The sequence below is a fragment of the Calidris pugnax genome, unplaced genomic scaffold (assembly GCF_001431845.1).
Source record: "Calidris pugnax isolate Ruff unplaced genomic scaffold, ASM143184v1 scaffold38, whole genome shotgun sequence".
In the NCBI taxonomy this organism is placed as follows: domain Eukaryota; kingdom Metazoa; phylum Chordata; class Aves; order Charadriiformes; family Scolopacidae; genus Calidris; species Calidris pugnax.
This window is the reverse complement of record NW_015090995.1, coordinates 16,696,561-16,719,579: the sequence shown is the minus strand read 5'-3', so window position 1 is coordinate 16,719,579 and position 23,019 is coordinate 16,696,561. Positions and strand designations below refer to the sequence as shown.

General features: G+C 37.4%; 1 long non-coding RNA gene across 1 annotated transcript in view; it reads left to right on the top strand.

The window, feature by feature from the left end:
- LOC106895759 overlaps positions 1–21,596 on the top strand; it is a 131,922-nt gene extending 110,326 nt beyond the window's left edge. The window contains exons 5-6 of the long non-coding RNA XR_001413502.1: positions 2,132–2,216; positions 21,512–21,596. This is a non-coding gene — a long non-coding RNA (uncharacterized LOC106895759). The remainder of the gene's footprint in view (positions 1–2,131; positions 2,217–21,511) is intronic.
- Positions 21,597–23,019: the final 1,423 nt, after the last annotated feature.

The window sequence follows — 23,019 nt, the reverse complement described above, 5'->3', positions numbered from 1 at the left end:
GACTGTAGCCAGTTTTAACTGAAGGGGTATTCTGGTTAGAATCATGCTTTGAAATAGGCCTTTAAAAAGTCAGTTACTGCATGGACATGATTAATAATATCAGTCGTTGTAACAAGCATAGATTCTTCCCCAGCTTCAGGAAATACCATAATACCTCAAAGTCTGATAGACAAAAGATACATTATTCATTTTAGCTGAACTTAAATAAGGACTCTATTACATCTGTCTTTAAACGACAAAAGTACATATGACTGTACACAGAATCCTTGAAGACAGCCTTGTCTAGTATTCAAGAGTGTTTAAGCATCTCATACTGAGACCGCAACTTAACTTGTACAAGTCAACAGCTGTGACCTCAGTCAAGCAGGCAACGGAGTTTTCAGATAGCAAGCTGTGCCTCATTCTTCTTTGGCCAGAGCTATGTATATTTAATTAGTGTCCTCTCACCTTCACGCTACGTGTTTTCCCACTTGACAGTTCCTGGCATCAAAAGAATGTCCTTGAGAAAAAGTCAGGCCTATTGACTCCAAAGCATATTATTTGACTTGCTGTTAAAGTAATCTGAAGAAAGAGCTGGAAATAATGAAAGACACTGCAATGTGGAGCTGCCTTAACTGACAGTGTCAGGTGGGTCGAAGCTATTGAACAGTTCCTATTAAATTAGCTTACCTTCATCTCAGCTAGTTAAAGCTGGCATGCTGACAAATTAGTTGCTTTCTGTATATAAAAGAGGAGAGGCAGGATGAGATTCCCATTTTGTAGCTTAGTGACAGTAGATATGTCACATCACAAGGTCAATAACAATCTGTCCATGGAAGAAATGTAAATGTTTGGCTGATGTCAATACATTCTGGATTAGATTGTGAAATATTCTTTCCTATAGCAGATGAGCTCATTTGCACTAATAAAGACCACTTTATTCCAACCCAGTTAATTACAGTGCTTTATATTGTCTGTTTTAAAATCTGATTACAGCTTTTGTTTAGCTTCTCCAATATTAGCTCTTGCGCATTCTATATGCTATTTCTATCCAAAGAGTGTTAATAGAGAAAGTTAACAGACATGCTTGGAATGTGAAAAGGGTTAGGGTTTTATTTATTTATTTTTGCTCATCAGAACAGATGGATTTTAAAGTTTTCTTTAGAGGGAGACTCTGAAACTGTCATAGGCTGTTTGAAATTCAAACAGAGAAAATGTTATTCTCGTTTCTTGGTTGCTGTAGATGTAGATTATCTCATATAGCTAAACTCAAGATTTTAGGAATAAAAATGGTTAAAGAAGGTTTAACTGTTTTTATTTTATCACATTGTTTTGCACATAAGAAGTCTTCATAACTTTCGTACATTCTCAACAGTATGGTAAGTGTTGGGGATAATTTGTTGCCCGTCTTGACTCCTTCATTGCTAGGTTTTGATCCTAAATTACTCGCTACCTATAAGACTGCACTTCTTCATCTTTTGGGAGTAATCTCTGGTAAGGACATCATGACGTGTTTAAGCAGTTCTAAAGCACATTGCTAATTACTGCAGAGCTACCTTGTAATGGTCTCAGTTAACTGTTTCTTACCTACAAGTGTGAATGTTTTAGATGTTTGAAACTTACTTTGAAATATAATTACTGACATCATCAGTTCAAACAAATACATCATTTTTGGAGGGCTGGGAAGGTCTCTTCTTTATAGTTGTCTTTTGATACGACTTCAATCCTGTGAACAATTTCTGCCTCTTCATAATTTTAAAAATTTTTTTAAATGAAAATATTTCAGTGCTGTAATTAAGTCCTGGAGATAATATTAAACTTACTTCTGCTCTTTTCAAGATATCTGTAAATCTGTGAAATTTCATTATCACTGAATTTCGTCTTGCCAAGTCATTTGGGCACAGACCAAAGCTTCAAGTGTACCACTTGACTTCTGGAGTGAAAAAGTGTTCTTCTGCATAGGGCTTAGTCTAAAAGAAAGCTTTGAAATGGAACTTCTAAAGTTATAAAATTCTTTTTTGACATATTTTGAGAATTTAACAGAATCACAGAATTTGAAATGTGTTTTCCCCTAAGGAAGGTTATGCTAACTGTAAGTGTGCCTTCACATGCAGACAGCCCTTTTTTTGTTTGTTTTCCTTTGTTTTTGCAGTCATTAATCTGATTGATACAACTTGACTCCCATCTACTAAATGCTTCTCAGAAGATGCCTTGGTGTCTTTCCCTTCCAGCAACCTGTAAGTGAAATATTTGTGTTCAGTTCTCTAAATTGTTGTAATGTGAGGTATGATTCTTAATACTTCCTTGGCATCATATTCATGTAGGCAACCTGGACTGTTTCCAGTGCTTTTTACTTCTAGTGCAGGGCCCTGATTCTGCCAGGAGTTAACCTGTACTTGATAATGGTCCATGCACATCTAAGTACAGTCTCATGTGCAGAGGTGCTCTGCAGTAAGACCCATTCTCTAGTTAACACCCTAGTTTCTCCCATCACGTGGTGTAACATCTGGCATGACCGCGTGCATAGATTGTGCATTTATTATGGCAGAGGACCATTTTATACATTATGGTTTAATGCATGGAATTAACATGTCTCGGCGTTTCTGTAAACTTAAGTTCCAAATTCAGCCTCAGTGCCCATTCTCCAGGAGCTAAGCCAAGTAAACAGCACTCATAAATAGTGAAGGACTTCCAGGTTATTGCAAATAGGTTAATTAATGTAGAAGTGAAAAGTCTAAAGCTGCTCAGCCATTTGGACCTTAAATATTGAGGGAATATTGCATCGGGTTGAAAAATCAGGTGGTGTGTAATTTATTTCCTAGGATTTCATCACTGAAAACCCTCCTTGTATGGCGCATTTGTTCTCATGCAAAGAATGGTGTTTTATCAATATTTGTATCCATTTAACAATTATACACCTCTAGAAACTGCAAAGGCAGTCATATTGCATCAACATCTTACTGGGAAAACATATGATTCTCATTATAAATAAATTATCTGGAGTGATAAGAGAGCTGGTGTTATATGAAGCAACCTATCAGCTTGATGCCTGGGTGTATACCTGGAGGCAGAAAAGAAATAAAATAACTGCTATTCCGAGCTTCGGATTCTGATGAACATAGAATATGGAAATACAAAGATATTAAAATTATAAATTTTTCATCTGGTGTGCTCAGCGGGCTTGTTCTTTTTGCTGTATCCCATCTTTCAAGCCTATGAGTCTCTTTACTGAGGTTGGCGAGCTGTCTTAATATTTTAAGTCAGTAGTAGCTGGAATAAGCACACATAAATTATCCATAGGTAGTGGGGTCTCTAAATGAACAAGCTCTCAGAAGATACTCAGAATACTTGTGTCTTCTAAATTTCTGTTCTTGATGTCCTATTTGTGTCTGTCTACCTATTTGTATCAGCAAATATGGAGGACATTTTGGCAAATGCAGTGGATATTTTTAGTTTGTGGAATTAGCTATGGAAGCTGATTTTAATCTGTGCCTGACAGAAATCTATTATTCGCAAGCAATTTTAATCAGAAATGATATGACATCTGCTACAGAGGTATAAAAGTACATAAATATTTTTGTATTCTTAGTAGATAAATAAACATTCCTGGAATATCTAGTCTGTATTTTTACTTCTGAAACATCTCCCTGCTTTTAGCAACAGTTATTATTGACAGATACCACCTATACTTTGTGGCACTTCCTTGAACCCAATTAACTCCACAATCAGGCCCGAAGGTATCTAAAATAACGTAACAACCTACACAACTATCTCTTTTATTGATCTGAAGAATTGTTCATTCTGTGATGTTGGCAAGCAGTTGATTCTTTTTCATGGTGTTTCATGTATTGTTTTATACTGAATCTCAGTTTTATACTTGTCTCTAGAGAGAAAGCATATAAGCATATGGAAAGAAGCGTAGAACAAATTACATACTTCACAGTTGTGAAAATACTGTTTCATTTGAGTGCATGTTGAAAAGAAGGCAATTTCTTGAACTCTAGCTGCTTCTCAAAAGTTATTTGGTGGACTTGGTCCATTATTCCTAGCAAAATCATGCAGATTTTTGTCTGTGATGTGGATTTTCTTGTCCCTTCCTTTCATGCTTCATATTTCGTGGTATCTTCCTCATCCTGTGAAAAAGTAAGCAGAACTGAAGAGGAGATATTGTATATGCCATCAGGAAAATGATTACTGTCTTCTTTTTAAAGAATGTTTTTTGGGGAAGGGTGGTTTTATAGTTTCATGTAGAAATAGAGGTATCAAAGTCACCAAAGTTATGCATGGAAGATTTTCTTGTGCCTCTGTTTTCAGTATAGCTAGATGAAGCGACAATACGGTGCTTTTAATGTTTAAATGAAAAGAATCCAAATTATTGGGTTATGGAAAAAGATTTCTAGTTTAGGGCGGTGTGAAATTCCCTGTTGTGGAGCATAAAAGAAACCTCCAAGTAAGTTTACTACTCAGCAAGATATTTGATCACATGATAATTGGTTTTGTTGTGCCATAGGTATTTCTAGACTATTAGAAAAGTCTTACATTGTTTGTATTTTATGATTTTAAAAATAATATTTATCTAAAAAATGCTAGTGCAAAGCTGGAAGCAAATTAAGCTGCATACTTGGTTATGTTAACTTAAGCAGCTAACGTGCTGCCTGCTTGCCTTAGCTCAAAATGAGATGGCAGATAGTTCAAAAGAGAAAATAAGGACTCTGCTTACTCTATAGTCTCTAATGAAGTTTGTCTGAAATCATACAGTATCTCTTGAGGGAATCAGTCGGTAGAGGTAGAGCGACAGTGATAGGAGACTGTCGTGAGTGACAGTTATGATCTGACCAGCAGTGGCCAGTAAAACGGATTTCAGCATGACATCCTATTTCTGTTGACAGAAGGTATATTGCAGTCATGTTGTGTGATAGAGGATATGTTGGCCAGAAAGCATTGGTTATCCCCATCTGTTTTCAAAATGTTTCGTGAGATCTGTAGTAATGAACCCAAATCTAAAACATCTCATCCAAAGAATAGCACATAATAGATTGCAGTGTTAGTTTTGGCTAGGTCCCAAAAGCCTGGTGTGGAAGACAGAACCACCACCTTCTGGCCCAGGAATGAGGGCTGCCAAAGGTCGTCTTCATTGCCTCCCCCCTGTAAAGTCACAGTTAATAGCAGACCTGCTATTTGCCTACATTGAACTATAGATATGAATTAAAAAAACCCACAACTTAAAAGTGTGACTTTACTGCCAATTCAAATGAGTGCCTGGAGAGTCATACCTGTTTGCAGGACTGCAATGCTTACCATGCTCATAGACTGTCTTGTGCTCGCAGCAACAACTCTTAAATCTAAGTTCCATTGCTGAAGCATGGATTATTCACACTGTAAAAGTTAGCAGTTGTTGGTGAGACATTTAGTAACTACACCAGAGTATGAGTGGGTAAAGTTAAGAAGTTGAGGGAGCTTGAAGTTTAGGGTATTACCTTGATTGATGCAAACCATAGAACTGCCCCATTTTTGAATGATCAAATTGTAAAAGTTGAAAACTTCTATTTCACTTACCTCTTGCTCTCAGTTTCATGCAGATTTTCTGGTCACAAGTTTCACTAGATTGCTTTTATGTATTCCAATGGTGCTACTGAAGTGCTGCTGCTGAGCTTACAAGTTTTCTCAGAAAAGCCATGAAGCAGGGGCAAAATACTAATGGGATGCTTTGACACCACTCCATCAAATATTTAACCTTTTTCATTTCTTCTTCACACACTAGTTATTCCAGCGGCTCTACTTTAATTGTTTAGGGCTCAATTCTCACAAAGTGAAGTAGTTCACTTGTGACCTGCTTTTAGTGCCATCTTATCCTTAACAGGCGCCATGGGAACTGGCATAACTGTAAGCCGCTTCCAGGTGCTTCTCACTGCTCAAGGAAACTGCTGCTATACAGTTCCTCTGACCCATCTGAAGAATTGTTCCGCTCACGTGGATGAATTTTCACACTGTCATTTCTAATTTTGCCATCAAATAGATAAAAGGTAAAAAAACTGAGAGGAATAGATCTCTATTTATTAAGAAAGAGACATTTCAGTCTTTAAATCAGCCCAAAATTTACAGTGCACCAGCCTGTTTTTGCTTATGGACTTCTGTAACTGTCCAAAGGTTCAGAGTGAAGCTCAATGAGCCTGGTAACTCAAGCTAGTTTCATCCATGATGTCTCCTGTTCTGGCTGTTGATTATAAACTTACTGGTTGTATTAACTTGTTATAATTAAGGTGTACCTGGGGAGGAAGAACCCCAGGCACCAATATAGGTTAGGGATGGATCTTCTGGGAAGCACTACTGAGGAAAAGGATCTGGGAGTCCTGGTAGATAGCACACTTTCCATGCACCAGCCATGTGCTCTTGTTGCCAAGAGGGCCAATGGAATCCTGGGCTGCATAGGAAAGAGTGTGGCCAGTAGGTCGAGGGAGGTCATTCTCCCTCTCTAATCTATACTGGTGAGGCCACAACTGGAATACTGCATCCAGTTCTGGTCTCCCCAGTTCAAGAGGGACGGGGAACTACTGGAGAGAGTCCAGTGAAGGGCAACAAAGATGATTAAGGGATTGGAGCACCTCCCTTACAAGGAAAGGCTCAAGGAGCTGGGGCTCTTTAGCCTGGACAAGCGAAGACTGAGGGGAGACCTTATTTATGTTTACAAGTATCTAAAGGGCGGGTTGAAGGATGTTGGAGCCGGACTCTTTTCAGTGGTTTCCAGCGACAGGACAAGGGACAACAGGCTCAAGCTGGAACATAAGAAGTTCTGTTCAAATATGAGAAAAGACTTCTTTACGGTGGGGGTGACGGAGCACTGGAACAGGCTGCCCAGGGAAGGTGTGGAGTCTCCTTCTCTGGAGAGAACATCACTCAGGACTGCCTGGATGCCATCCTGAGTGATGTGCTCTGGGCAATCCTGCTTTAGCAGGAGAATTGGACCAGGTGATCTCTAGAGGTCCCTTCCAACTCTGACAATTCCGTGATTCTGTACCAATATTAATGCTAATTTAACATTGCCAACAAGTAGCAATTCCTGTAGAGAGAAGTTGCTGGACACTGCTGTACCCAGTACCTTCAAAAATTGAGTTACTTTTCACTGAGAACTAATTTGGAGCATAGGAACAGTATTTGCAACAGTGAAATGTCATAACTGTAGTTGTGGTACCAACACATTGTGTAAAGATCACTAGATAATGTAGGAGATTCTAAGTCCATTGCTAAAGTCAGCAGCAAGATAGGTCTCTTCTAAATGTTGTATCCAGCCTACTAGATGGTGTGGTTATTGGCAGTGGGAGACTGTCACTGCTTCATTCTAATTCGAGCTGGAAATTACTTGCACCATCTCTGCTGTGCGAAATGCAGCTGGTAACAAACTGCCAGCTTGCTCGCATTGCCGAATGGCCTTATAAATTGCAGAAAATGCTTCATGTGAGGGAACAGTACCACTATATGCTTATCTGAATAGAACTGACGATTATAACAAAATCTGCTGCTCCTTTTTCGATTATATGCTCTTGCAAGACAGAGAAGTGCTTATGTATAGAGTTTTATCTGAGTCTGCTGATAGTACTAAAATCTTTGGGATTCTTGATGGAAATTCAGTCTGCTTTGCTCAGAGTTTTCTCCCCAGCTTTGTACATGTTCTTTCGGTGAGACTCTTGTTAAACCTAAAGATAGGGGAAGGTTTTCATTCAATGGTCTTTTCAGACTTGCCCTCCCCACCCCCAGTCTTTTCCGGAGACAAGATTGCAAATAAGGGTTTTCTTTTTGTGCTAGTTCTGTTATTTATTTTACAGTGCGCATTCATCTACCGATAATTATCCAGTGCTATATACTGGGATAATGTATTCTGCTGCATATAAACAGTGGTGCAACTTCTAAAGGTATTAAACAAGGGCAGCTTCTTTGAAATGAATAGGAGTTGCAGGTATTCTATCTCTGCTTACATGATTATGTATGAATTTTATATTTTATTCTGCTGTCTGTGTGGTACCATTATGGTTCAGCAAAACTAAATCTGTAGGGAAAAGAACTAATCAGATAGGAAACTGAAACAGGATATAAATGAGTTTTCTATGTAGTCAGAGAAAAAATATAAAAATCATATTCACTGAGGAAAGGAAGATAATATTAAAAATAGGTAGTGTGAAATGTGTTACAATTGTTCACATTCAAATTAAAGTTAGAACATGAGCCATTCATGAGCAAAAGTATAGAACATGATCTCAGTAAAAATTATCTTAGCTAACCATACTTTGCAAATTATATAAATTCTGTTCTGCAGATTAATTCTGCAGAATTAATCACACTGAATGTTAGGACTAGAAATAACAGGTATCTTGGTTGGGAGTCCAGGCCCCTCTATTATTATGAATTAAATTATATAATCCTATTTGCAAATGTTGCGAGCTTTATCTAACTATTAATTAGATTTCATCCCTGACTATTGCTGTCAAATGGCTATCTAAACACTCTAAACCCTTGCTCCCAGTTTAGGTATGATCAGGCAGCAGTCAGTTCAGAAACACTGACTAATGATGTCTTTTCCATCGTTCTATTCTGTTGTATCCATTTACCAGATATTGGCTGAGTAAGATTTTGGAGGCAGATTTTGGAGGCAGATATTGGCTGAGTAAGATTTTGGAGGCAGTGCTGTAAATTTAATGCTCTAGAATCTCTAAATTGTGAGATAAGTATAATGTGTCCACTGATAAACTCACTGCCTTTAAAAATGCATTAAAGAAAAGAGGAGGAGGAAAAAAGCACTAATTAGTTTTCTTGTATACTTCTACGGGGGACTGGGTGTCATAGTTACAGAACAACTACAAGTAAGTTTAAATATTTTACTACCTCTAATTCATGATGTTTCACGTTTCATTAATGTCACTTTTTCTTTCTTGGGAATGTACAAAGGAGAAGCATCATCACTTAAAATTTCTATTCAGGTGGAAATACACCTTTCATATATGTTTCATTCTGGAGGTGAACGAGATAGAATTTAATGACAGCAAAAACTGACAAGGTATAGGAAAGAATTTGAAATAATTGCTAAATACTTCTCAAGGAGGTTTCTTTATAGTACTACATGCAAAATAACTCCAAAGACATGTGATAGTTGCGTGTTTGAAGATCATAAAATATTTAGCAGGAATATAGCCTTTTCTGTCTTAGAAAAAGGACGATGAGTGGAATGTGATAAGGATTGAAATCTAGTATAAATGTAAACAGAGATGGTCTATATTGGGAACCGATGCATCAGTGAATGCATGGAATAGGGCTGGACTTGAGCATGCTCACACGTTACAGTAATGAGGCTGGTGTGTGTGTGTGTGTGTATATATATATATCTCTCTATATATATCTGGGTAGATCTTCAGTTACTGAGCAGAATTGTCATCACTTTCACCTGCTGGTTACTTAAGGTATTGTAACCAGTTAGTTGAACTAAGAAGAGTTGCATCTAAGAAAAGGAGAGCAGACATAACAAATATTGAATATGTTTTTCAAGAGACAAAGACTTAGGGAATTCAATGGTTTTCTCTCTGTTAGAAATGGAAGATTGTTATTAGTTTCGCTAGATAGAAGAATGTTGGTTTTTCATCTATAGGTTTCACACACTTTTTGTTTAGGGTAACAATGTTTTTCATTCATGGTCATCTTTGGTATCTGTTAGGCACAAAAACAAGAGACACTTGTGTTGTCCAAACATAAGCTTTTGAAAAATAATGTCTTCTTATGTACAGTCTCAGATTTACTCTGCTCAGTCCCAGAGGTTTAGCCCTATTGCCTTTGAATTCAATGACAAAATTAATTATGGCTACTACTAAAGAAATTCCTCTTGCTCCAATGCTATAGGGCCCATATGCTCAATACAACTTGTCAGCGCTGCATTTGATGCAATATTGAGGACATGTGGCTCCACTTCAATAAATCTATAGTTTCTGGGATCGACAAAGACTGTAAGTGTAAAACAAATACATGCAGCTAGGATTTCTCCTGTAAAACATTTTTAGCATACATTATAAGGAACACAGTTTTTGAATACCAATATTGATATTTGTGAGAAGGTGTATGTGGCAGTCAGTAGTGTTTAGGAAGGAAAATTAAACTAAACTGTGTATGGAGACAGTTTTCCAGTTAGTCCATCTGTTGATAAAAAGCCCAAGGAATAACATTTCTTCTAAATTAATTCTTGAAGATCGCTAATAAAAGTACTCTGGTTTTGATAGTCATCTTTGATTGTCATTTGATTATCATAATAGAAGCAAATAAAATATTCCAGTTAAATGGATATTCACCTACTTGGGGCACTAAAACTATAATTTTTAACTTCTTATTTCATATTTCTTAGATTTGGGGTCCTTTTAAAGCGCTTTTCTTAAATTGATGTTCACCCAGTCAGAACAATAAAGTAATATCCTTTTTCGTTCATGGGCTCAGTACTTCCAAATTGATATTTTTTATGATTGTCCTGGTTTAACCCCAGCCAGCAGCTATCCAGTTCTCTCTGTGCAAGCAACTAGTCAGACTTTAAATTTAGTACCTAATTTCATGACAAATTTCTTTTGGTGAACCTTAAGAATAAATTTCAGGCAAATTTTGTTATTTCAGAAATATCTCCTAATGGCATATGAGTTTTTTGTTGTTCTTGCTAAGACAGCGTGTATCGTGTCCCACCATCAGTCTCCTAAGCGCTTCAAGATTTAATCTTTATACTGCTACATATGCGGGATTTGCAATTCTTGCTATGCAGATGCTGCTTCCAAGTCAGAATGCATAGGTTGTTTGTATTGCAAGGCATTATCCTTTCATCCAGTCCCAATTAAGCTACATCTTTTTGACATTAGAATCAGTGTTTAAAAAGAATAATTTTTCTTCCAATTGCAGCTTTCTTAATAAGATCTCAGAAAATGTTCTTTGATTCCAGTCTTAGTACTCTTGAAAAGTTCTACTTTTTTTCACTCAGAGATACTTTCTTACCAGAAGTGAGGTCTTAACAATTGAAGGTGTAATTAAAGCTGAAATTGCCATCCTAGGGGAAGATTTGTTCCACTACCTCATTCATTTTCAGTAAAATGTAAAAGTAAAGCATTTTAAGTATATTGCATGTTATGCCAGTTTATATTCATTTGTTTTGTGCCACACGAGAAGTGTGATGAAAGGTAACCCAATTTATTATGACAGACTTTACAGGTAATTAAAAACAAGTTCAGATCAAATCTATTACTACACTAGATCTCCATTTAAAATTAGAAGCAAATGGACTTTGTAGTGTATTGTAAATGTACCAGATAGTAGAGTTCAGAATACATGTTGTCTTGAAGGGTGGCCTTTTTTCAATGTCCTTTAAAAAAATGTTCCATTATATGACACAGTTGAAGACTTTATACAGCAACTCTCAGAGAACTGGAAGTTCTTATAAAAACAAAATTGCCAGAAGAGTATATCTTTTTCATATAGTCCTTTATTTGCTATTTGGTTTTTATCATCCAGTTATCTCTACTTTGTCACTTTTTAAGAAATTAGTGATTTGAGTTAGGCACAATCAGTTTCCTTGGATGTTCCTGCTTATGTACACGTAGAAATAGCTTTTATCCTTTGCTATTCTCTGTCACTAGTCTTACAAGTGAGACAATGCTGTGAAAGCATTTATACAAGCTTTCACCTTCCTAATTAGGAATTTATTCATTACACTTGATATGTCCCCACGTCTCAAGTATCTGGTCTATGTTGTTGAAATCTGTTCTAAAGTTGGTGTTATATAGATTCTGTATCCATTTAAACTTCAGCTGATGGCTATTAGAAATTATTCTTAGTGTTATAGACACCAGGGTCAGATACAATAGAAAGAGAAAATATTCCTGAAGTTTTTCAGGCAAAAATATCAGCCTGGCCTTTCTGTCCAGCATTAATAATAAGAGTTCTTCCCTTCTCCTCTTCTTAATGTGAACCTCTGAGTTTGAAAGCATATTGAATTTCTTGACTGGATTCTAGCCAGACAGTTCATTTGAAGGTTTGGGGTAACTTTTTGCCAGGCCCCTTGTTTGCCCCTCCCTATCGATTTGCTGAAAACCCCGGTAGAAGTGTCTGCATTAAGACAGAGACAACGCATAAAGCAAGCGTGACTGAGGAAGGTCATCTAGAAGACATTGCTCTGTGGAACTGTGATCTGTGAAAGGCAAGGATGTGTGAACTCAAATTTATAGGCTCTCTGTTGAGACATATCCAGAATATTGCTCATAGTACCACCATACTCCATCAATCATCTTTCTATGGGCTTGTTCTAACTCACTTTTTAAAAAATGACAAGAAAAAAAAAATATAACTTTCCATTTGTATTCTTACCAAGAATTGAAGCTTCATAAGCACTACTTAGAGGGTTTATCTTTTGTTGATTTATTGTTTTGCTACTTTTCCTAGTTCAGCTACTGCTCTAAATATTGTTTATTGTTGCGACATACAGATAGCATTGCAAACATAATAGTATATAAAAATATGAACTCATAGGAGTTGAGGATTTTTTGTAATTAGTGCTGTCTGTTCACTCTTAATCAGTCTGTTATTAATACGAATTACAATTAGAATGTCTTTAAAACAGTCATTTCCATAGAACTTTACTCCCTTTAAAACAAGATGGACAGTGCTCACATAGTGCTCACTTTTGTTCCATTTCTTGTCCTAAGTTATGATATGCAAGTAAAATCATGCTGTTAAGATGGAATTAGCTTCTATCTGGCTTTTGTACAGAATTTGAAAAGTCTAAGTGCTTTGAGGACATTCATTTATTTATTGTCAAAACAGTAAGATGAAATTCTCCATGTAACTAGGGAATTATAACTGGGGAATCAGGGCACAGAAAGAAGATAAAAATACTCTCTCATGTAGGGTGCCCAAAATGAGAAAGCAAATGCTGGTATTTTCAGCATATTCATGTATCATTATATGGAACTTTATGTTTTTATACCATAGCTTCATTAACTTAATTAGCTGCTGTAGTAGCATATCTGTAAACAAGATAAATTTTTAAATCTGTGTGCTAGGGAAATAAGGAAGACATTACACTTTCCATGAGGAAAATGACCACCTACAGGAAAAGCTGAATAAAAGGATTACCTCGCATTATATATGAATTGTGCAACAAAGGCAATTCTAATTCCTGTTATAAACCAGTATTCAGCTGTTCTGACTATAAGACAATCTTTTTTTCTTCTGTAACAAAGGTGCATTTACATTCTAGTTCCTTCAGGAACTGAAACAATAAACAAAGGTACAGTGGGTTTGTGTATCATCCGCTGGTGCGTCACTAAATATTAGACAGCTAAATCATTATTTTCAGGGAAGGTTTATTCTTATGTTTTAGAAGTATACTTTTGCGGCCCTCAGACTCGTATGGCTCTTTTTGCTCAGTGAAATTTCTTTAATGGTTTTTCATCATATTGGTGTTCCACTCCCAGCATCAGTTTATAAGCTTTTCAGTGTAGTCCTCAGACCTCGCCGCACAGCCCAGCAGAGTACCTTGCTGAGCATAACAGCTTACTACTGCCACATCAACCAGCCACGGACAGGAGGGAACACTTTACTGGTAGATTTCAGACATCTCCTGTAAAAAGAATAGTTAAATTGCATGTCCTGTTCCAATGGACTGCTTCATCCATTCCACTTTTCCCTATCGTTGCGTATCTCCTTTGCCTGTCTTCTTGCCTCTCTTCACCTAGCCAGAGGTTTTTTCCTGGGCTCATTTTTAGCTGTCTCAGTTCCTCTATATCCAGGAACAGACTTTCCATCCTAGTGTCCTTGCTCAGTCCTTCACAACTGTCCCTCTCAGTCTGGCTGATAAGCATATAAGTGATATTTCATGTCTTCCCATACTGTCAAGAGTACTTCTTCTTTTTCTATTGACTAGCAGCATCCTGAATTCTAGAATAAAACGAATTTTTCTGCTGAATTCAGTGATGTGACTATATTGAGCCCTCTTCAGCTGCAGCTTCATTATTGCATAAATACAATCAACCTGGGATGACTTGTTGCAGTGACTCAGAAGAATTTCTCCAAACACGTATTTCTTCACTCAAACCTGGGTTTAAGGACTGCAGTGGCGGTTGGGTCAGGGGAGTGGGTGGCAGCCTGTGCTGGTTGCCAGCCCTGGGAGCGAGTGGCCATCTGAGGGGAGCTGCCTGCCTCGTGTGGGCCTCTGCCTCAGCAACCTGGTGCCTCAGTGGCGGGACCCAGATCCCAGACCCCAGCCCTGATGCAGCTTCCCGGTGTCCCGGTGTGGCTTCCCAGTGTCCCGGCAGACCTTCCCGGGGCTGCAGAAGGCCCTGGGCCTCGTCCACAGCCCGCTGGGCATTGCTGGGCCTGCAGCCCCTCAGCGAGGGCATGGCTGACCTGCCGCCACAGCCCTGCTGCTCCCTGCCAGAGTCATGCTTTAAGATGAGGTAAATGTTTTGCATTTGATGAGTTACTTTTGTCCATTTTGAACGATCTCTCTGTCCCCAAATGGAAAATGACTGTGCCCAGCTCGCTGTGGCGGGAGGTGGGAAGGAGCAGCGGGGAGGTCCTCAGGGGGCCCTCACAGAACTTGTCTCCTCAGGATGGAAATGGCGGGTGGGATTTGCGTGGGGCCAACCGGCCTGCAAAGAGTGAAGGAACAGCTTCAGTCTGTGCTCATCTCTGCCTGCTGCTTATGAAATATAAAAAATTTAAAGGGTGTTGAGCCATGGTTTCATTAAATACAATGGAAACAAGGGAAAGCACAATTTCAGTGAGAAATACATCCGTAAGTAATTCCCTGGGGACTTGCTTGTGGTCTGGGGATTAGGTTTGGGATTACTTTCAGGATTCAGCAGTGATTTATTGTGTAATTTTTGGTAAACTATTTAAGCTTGGAATTTTAAATTTTCTATTGAGAAATTAGGTTGACAGTTTTGTCACATACATTAGCATGCTGTGTCTTTTCTTCTCTGCATTAAACTGGCTTCTCCTGGTGGCTGGATTTCTGTTTCTGTATATGTTTTTTAAAACTATATGATTTCTTTTCTGGTCAAATTGCTCATGAAAAATGATCTCCTATCCTCTAACCATAAGACAGGATTAACTCATATTTATGTGTGTATGTGTGTGTATGGTCAAACTAAAAAGATAGATATGTATCTTTTGATTGAATATATGGAAGATGAACCAGCAGAAACAACGCAAGTCCCTCATGAAAATGAAGAGAGATGGTAGAAATGATAAATTCAGCCAATTGCTCTTGATTTACCAGTTGCTGATACCACTTCTGTCTAGAAACATCTGGTATATGTGCTGTCGAACAGGATTTCCTGAATGGTGTGGGGGTTTTGTTAATTATTTTTTTTTGTGGCTGCTGCTTAATTCTTTGTTTCTTGGTCATACATTAGGTAAGTACATGACCTTCCAGTAATCTTCACCCTATTCTAACTCAAGAATAAGAGATCTTAGTAACAAACCCTTAGTTGTCTTGCCTTCCTAGTTGTATATTTCCAGCATACTGGGAGCACTTCTGCTGTTACTCACCACTCTGTCTAAAATTTTGTGCTACTGGGTAGCCATTTAGAAAATTGTACCTCTTGTGGACATACCATTTGGTGTAGCTGTAAAACGTTTTGCAAAACCTCCACTAGGTGTGTATCTTTCTAAGCTGTGCAGGCTCCTATAAAATAAAGGTACAGAAGCAAAGGCTGCTGTCATAATACATTTGTTCTTATCAACTCACCAGACAGTCCTCTTGGGTGCAGAAAATGAAATGGTGTCTTGTTTACCTAAGCTAAGTGAATAATTCATTATTATTTTACATATCTTTTCATGGTAAGTCTACAAATGTCGTGGTGGGTGAACTTCACCATGTTTGTGTTGTACTGCTTACTACTAAGTTAACTTCTATGTAACAGGGGTTAGTGTTCACTTCGTGCTTGGGTCTCACCTATATAGCAGGAAAAGCTTTAATTTATTTCTTGAGCTGAGTGAATAATTCATCAGTATTTTTGCATGTCATCTTGCTGTCAGTCCACAAACATCATGCTGGAGAAACTTAACATTTGTCTTACGCTATTTACTACTACATTACCCTCCACGTATCAGATGTCAGTGTTCACCTCTCTGCTGAGTATCAGCTGTCTACCAGGAAATACTTTCAATTTACTGTAGCAATATTACTGAGCAGCTGGAAAATAATTTTTCTAACATGTGGCAGAACAAATTATTGCACAGGAGGGGGTTAATGGAATTGTCTGCCAGAGGAATAAATAATTGAAGGGACACGGATCTACTTATTAGCTTGAATAGAGGCTTGATGTCCTAAATTATACCTTGTTAGAGGTAGGGAGCCTATGCGTTGTTTCAACAGAAGCTGACTGAAGGAAACTGTGTCAGTATACCTGATATTTTGGTCTGTCACATCTATCCTAAGAAGCTGAAAAACTGTAAGTTATAGTAATTCCCACATACAATTAAGATACTGTTAATTTTCTCTATGAAAAGTTTTCTCAGAGTTACACAACAGATTCAGAAGGGCTGAATGCCATCTTTAAAAACAAAGCTGCAGATGTTTTATATTGGTCTTGCTAGTACTGCTATTATGACTGGACTCTCTGAAATTTAGGCTGCTTGCTGGGTTCATGATTTTTTTCCGTACATTATTTTTGTAATGAAGCTATTGAAGTGATATAGCACATTTGGTTGCTGTTTTCATATTAAAAGCTTAAAATAAACAACATCTCTCAGTGAAGTTGTACCACTTTTTCTGGAGTCTTTTGTCATAATGACATGGTTACTTAAAATTTTATTTCTACTTTTTTTTTTTTTTTACATAGAAACAGAATTTAAGGCTGACTGCTTAGAACAATACTTATTCTGTGAATTTGTTTATTCTTTGCATTTCATAGCAGTACTTACAATGATAGCCTTGTATGTTTTTCAACTAGGGAGAAGGAAGTAGTAAAACTAAGGTGGCGTGTTTTTAATAAAAGAAAATTGAATGTATTATTTGCCATCTAGCAGAGCAGATACAAGGCAAGGTATAGAAATTGCTAAACATATTTAGATTTTGATTGGTTTGCAAAATGATTATAGGTTAACATATGGGCTGGATATTTAACAGTAAAACAGCCCCTTGAAAATATTAATATGTACTTCTGTGTACCTTCAGGCACTAAAAAAAATTAGACAGTCTGCCTGTAGAGAAATTAAAATACAGGTTACAGACTTCCAAAATCAGCTCATATAAAACCTGATTTCAGCTACTGATGATTTTACTGAAGCCTTGTGTTCTTCATTCGATCACCTTGGAGTGCCAGCCTAAAGTTAATCCAGAGATACTGATGCAGGACTGCTCTACAGCAGAATTACCCATAATTGCCTCAATTCCTGCTGACTGGTTATTTTTGCACCAGTGACTCAAATTAGGCACAGCTGGCCCTAGCAAGTTGGAGTTTAATAACAGCCAATTGTCAGAAACTAGCTGACGGTCAATGTTTTTGTCTCAAACGGGTGAAAGGAACAGTGACAGTTCTCCCTGCTCTCCCTCCCCTGCCGCCAGACAAGTATGTATCTACTTTCTGAAGCTGAAGAAACAGTAAATTGAGTAAGCTTCTTCATGTGGGGAAAAGTTCTTGTCCTGCTTCTGAGCAGTTGTCATAATGCTCAGATGCCCATGCTATCCACATGAATATTTGATGGGTGATAACAAAGTACGAAAAATATCTCATTCATTTTTGTACGCAGGCGTTGCACATTGACCCAATGAATCTGAAAAAGCAAAATTAGGTTTAATCAGAGAGACTTCCGACCAGAGGAGTTGGTCACTGAGATGGCAGTGAAATCTTTGCTTTTGAAATGAGACTGACCCCTTTCATAGAGCTGTTGACTGATTTTACCAAAAAAAAAGACATTGAAATCCAGAATAATGAAGTAGAAGTCCACAAATCAGCCAGAAGGAGAACCTTAACGCTGAACCAGCAGCTGTCTTTGGATCTTGCTGTCCCTTCTAGTTGCTCCTTCTAGCAGCAATGCTATGATTTTTATTTTGCATAAAATGGTATCTGATGCTTTTTTTCTTGGTAGAGATAGAATGACAATACCACTTTTGTGGCAAACTTGGAAGTACTACTTTTTGTGAGAACTTATAGTGATGATTACAGCTCTGCCAATAACAGACTGAAAAATATTTTGAGAAATCAGCTGCTGAGTAAATCCATGGATTTATGACGTCTAGTTGCAAGGCAGTGCTTCAGCTGCATTTGGTTCTAACGAAGTGTACAAGCTTTTTCAAAATTCCCTATTTAAATTCTTGCTGGCTGTATTGTAACAGAGCGTGCACACTTGTTCCTGCATATGAAAAGTTTAGATCCATTACTGTATTTGCTTCAGTGCTCACCTGTCCAATTAATATGAAGGAATCCCTTGAAGTTAATTAATGTTGCATCAAACAAGACTACTGATGATAAAAGCCAAATACCAAAATTAGCCAAAGTGGAAAAGCTATCTTTGAACAGTAACAGTGTGCATTCAAAAGCAATGTGCAGTGCCAACAGGCAGATTTAAAATAGTGTTAAGTATTTGCTACCAGAATATTTAGTGAATCAAAAGATATTTGGTGCTTATGTCTGTCTTCATTATTTTGTGAGACCTTTAAAAATCACAAATGCCAACACAGAGACATTATATCAACACATCCCCAAGGGTAAGTTGAATAAAAATTCCCTAGAGCCTATAAATCTATTTGAAGGTGATAACCTAATCACTAGTATGCCTGTCAAATCTCAAGGAAAGTGATAAGTAAAACAGTAATTCTATGAAATATGGACTTTTACTTATCTGGCTTGACCTTTCCTCCTGCTCTTTAACCTTTCTGCCCTTCAAGTCTCAAAAAATGGTTGCGTACAAAGAATAATATAATACAGACTTCTACTTGGTAAGCTGGAGATGTTGAGGACTTCAATACTGCATTGAATCTTTCACCTACTGAGGATCTGTTTGGAAGCCAACGTAATAAAATGAGCATAATGCGGTTGTATTCAATTGACCATTTGTCCTTTTGTGAAAAGAAAGGTTCCATGGGACAACAGGCCCTATATGATACTTTGAAGCTAAATTTTGGAAGTAATGTGGCCAAAAAAAAGTGAGCTAAGGTTGTACTGAGCTCTGTACTGCCCTAGTTAGCTACTTTCAACTTTGAAACTGGGTCATTCTTCTGTATTGCTCAAGTATTTCTGTGTTGCAATTCAGACAGCAATACAGAGAAGCCCAAAGAACTGAACAATAAACAATTGAATCAAGGTCAGAATAACAAGTTAGTTTGAATCACCTTTCTTTAATCAGTGTTGGTTCAGAACCTCTGGTGACCGGAGTGCATACCAGCTGTCAGTGTAAAAGCTTGACCAGTTCCCCTTAATGAGAACCCTTGTTTTTCATAGATATGCTTAATAAACATTCTGATTAAATTCATGGACCAATCAAGTATCCTAAATTATGGAAAGGATGATTAAATTTTAAAATTACCAAAATGACTGAGGGGTTAAAAAATACCTGCAGTCTTTAATGATATGACCATTTTATACAAAACTGACAATGAAAATCAAGAAATTGCACACCAAATTCAACACAAATGTATTAATTTGAAGAAAAAATATAAGACTAGAAATTTTTTTGCATTAATTAATTTCTGCTTAGTCAATAAAATAGGATATATTAATGCTTGACTGAGCAGTATTTCACATACAGAAAATGATCATATTCATTTATGCTCTCAGAGTCATAGTTTGAACAATGGTACTGTGAAATTCTACAGATTCATCTCACTATATTCATGTTATTCCCATTAATTCAGCAGGTATAGTCTTATAAAGATATGCACATAAACTCTTAAAAAACAGGGACTTTATGAAAACTAATAAATGCATTAACTGTTTTAATTTTAGCTGCTACTCAGTCTTGATTACAATAAATCCAATATACCATAAATTACATCCGTATAAGAGTATATAAAGTATTTCTTGAGTCATAAGTAATTAGAGTTGGGGGGGAGGGAATCAGGTAAAGACAGAATTTTTTGTGTGCTACAAAATCAGAGTGGAGTACATAGTTCTCTCGAAAACACATTTTGCCCTCCTGTTACCTATTTCCAGCTGAGCCACATATGGTGTTTGTTTCTTCCCCCCCCCCCCCCCCCAATTTGCAAATACTATCTATGAAACAAATAATATATTTGGGGAGCGGGACAAGCTTCTCAAGTTGTTCTGAAAATTATAATTTACAAGTTAGGTGATTGTTTAATTTGCTTCTGTCAGGAGCCTATTCTTAAGAATACTTTGTGTGAAGTTAAAATCCTACAGCTGATCTTGTTCAGCAATCAGCTTTCTTCCTACCATTTCTTTTGTCCTTTTTTCCCCAGCTCACAGTGTAATCAAATCCTTGCTAGCTCCTGTGTACAAATTCCTTGGGCTATTTCATGTATGTGTTTGTACTGATGAATTTGTTTACATAGGTCTTTGTCTTACAGAACTCCCGTTTTTACTATATTATACGAGTTACTGCTCATCGTGCTTTTCTGTAGTCAAAGCATGTCGTGGAAGCTGGTCTCAGATACCATCCAAGAGATTATGGAATGCCTTCATGTGGATTCTAGGAAATTTTCTGTTAGTTTTTTCTATGAGCTCGTCCAATCTCTCTTAGAAGCCCATAAAAGATAGCTTGTTTTTTTTGTGGGTTTTTTTTATTTGACAGGAGAAGGTGAATATATAGATTAAGGAACGATTAACCAATATCCATGTTGGAACAGCACTTGAATTATTTGAAATGTATCTGTAGATAGCTTGCCAGTTTCTGCCTTGGACTTCAGTAGGATGTAGTCTACAATGGTTGGTTTTTGTCAGGCTTCATGCTGACTTGTGAAGACATTGGAGAACAGAATAAGATGTTGCAGTGCATTTCAATTTCTGGATGCTTACTTGAACCTCCAATCATATATTTTAATGGGTTATTATTTACATGCTTGTAATGCCATAACTGAGCTATGAAAATCATATTTTCTATTCTGTGCATTGTGTATAATAGATATTCTATATCTATTAAAATGTGTGATTGCAGGAGATCACTTGATGAAGTCTAGAGAAAGATTTTTTTTTTTTTAACCTTCATCTAGGCTTGTATTTCCCTTTTCATAGAGATACTCTTTTACTTGAGAGTGTCTCTAGGCTCCAGTACAGATTTATGTAATTTTTGTTATTGGTAGGCTTCATTCTATAAGTTGTGAAATATACTTTGCTGTTTATATTACAATTTTATTATCAGTGGCTTTTAGTATATTTGGTACTCCTCTTAGTTTGCCATACCAGTCTTTGGAGTACTAAATCAAGTCTGGCAGTTATTCTTTTATCTATCAATTTGGATTTTTATTTTTTTTTTTACAGTGCACATAATATTTAGAAAATTTAAGGCTAGAAGAGACTGTCTGTGGTCATACAGTCTGACTTTCTGCTTTACTTAATTACAGAATTTCATCTACATCAAATCTCAAACTTTCGTGACTAAGCCTGGCTAGCTCTTTGAAGGGCACCAGAAGTAAGCTGTAAGGTAAGTCATAGCTGATTATTTTTGGGTCCTATACAAAACTTAAGGAGCCTTTTAAATTGGTTGCAGTCAGCTCAATATGAATCACCTGTGAGGGGAGTGTCCTTAGGCTGCTTCAGCTGGTGTTCCCCTGTGTTGGCTTTGAACTGGTTGTAATCAGCTGAATATAAACCACCTGTGAGGGGAGGAGGGTCCTCAGGCTGCTTCAGCTGGTGATTCCGTATGATGGCTTCCTGAGGGTCAGCCCTACTGAGCTTTCCTGACTAGCTGAGGATTTCTCTTGGAGTCTGGCTGGTGTTTATCACTCTGCTAGGTAAGGTAAGCAATTTCATTTTTGGCTTTTAGCTTCTCCATGCGTCTCGGTTATGGCTACTTTCCTTCACCTCATTCCTTGTTGCTGTCAGCCTAATAGTCTTTGTGTACTGCCCATGTAGCCCTGCTACAGTGCTGCGTTGCAGTTAGTGGAAAAATTCCATGTATTATCTGATACAGGACTCTGTAGTAAAGTTTATTTCTGTTGGAGTTATGTGCTGACTGCATCTTTAGCTGTTTTTGGTTACTCCAGAGGTCTTTAATCAGAAGACTGATGTTAAGCTGTTTTTAAAATGTGTATCTGGCCATAGGAATTCTTTATGTCCAGTTTCTTCCATCACGCTAGATACTTGCTCACAAGTGGCTATTCTAGTCTTCCTTATTTGTGTCGTCTACTCACGCTCTAGGTATTGGGATGTCAGTAAATACGGGCTTATTTGTTGTATGTGTTTTAACAGTTAGTAAAAAATCCCAGAAGAGTAAACTTTGTTGAGAGGAGCAGATCCCATAGTAACATTAATGAGGTTCCAGACTTGCCTCAAAATGTCAGATGGTTTTCCATCTCACTTAAAAAGAGCAAACTTTTTTTTTGACAAAGTGGAAATATGTACTTGGTATTTTCCCTGAAAGGTGAAAAGTTCAGCAGTTCTGTTAAAAGACCTCATTAGGCAAGCTAATTAAATGTGGCTGGAGCAGAGAGCTCTCTATTTCTGGTGCAGAAGTTGACTTCTAGTTGGCTTGAGGATGTATCTCTATATCTTTTTACATGCCAGAAACTTTAACTAGCCACCAAAAGAAGTATAGCACCATTATAGAAGCATACCTATTGCAGAAGTTGGTTTGTTTTTAAAATGTTAATTTTACTGTCTTGCCTATTTTATTTAGTTTTTCTGCTGCGATCTCAGTGCCATCTTCTCTTGAGTTTGATTTTTCTCTGTTTTGTTTCTGTGTTTAGGCTGTACTAGCAAGAATGTAAGTTTTAACACGTTTCTAAGATACCAGGTCCACCTGTGATGATGCATATTGTAAATAAATGAAATTTACTTGATCTGCTATTGTTATTGCAAATTGTTATAAGCATCCACAAAGACTCATAAAGAAATGAAGCATTTCTGCAGA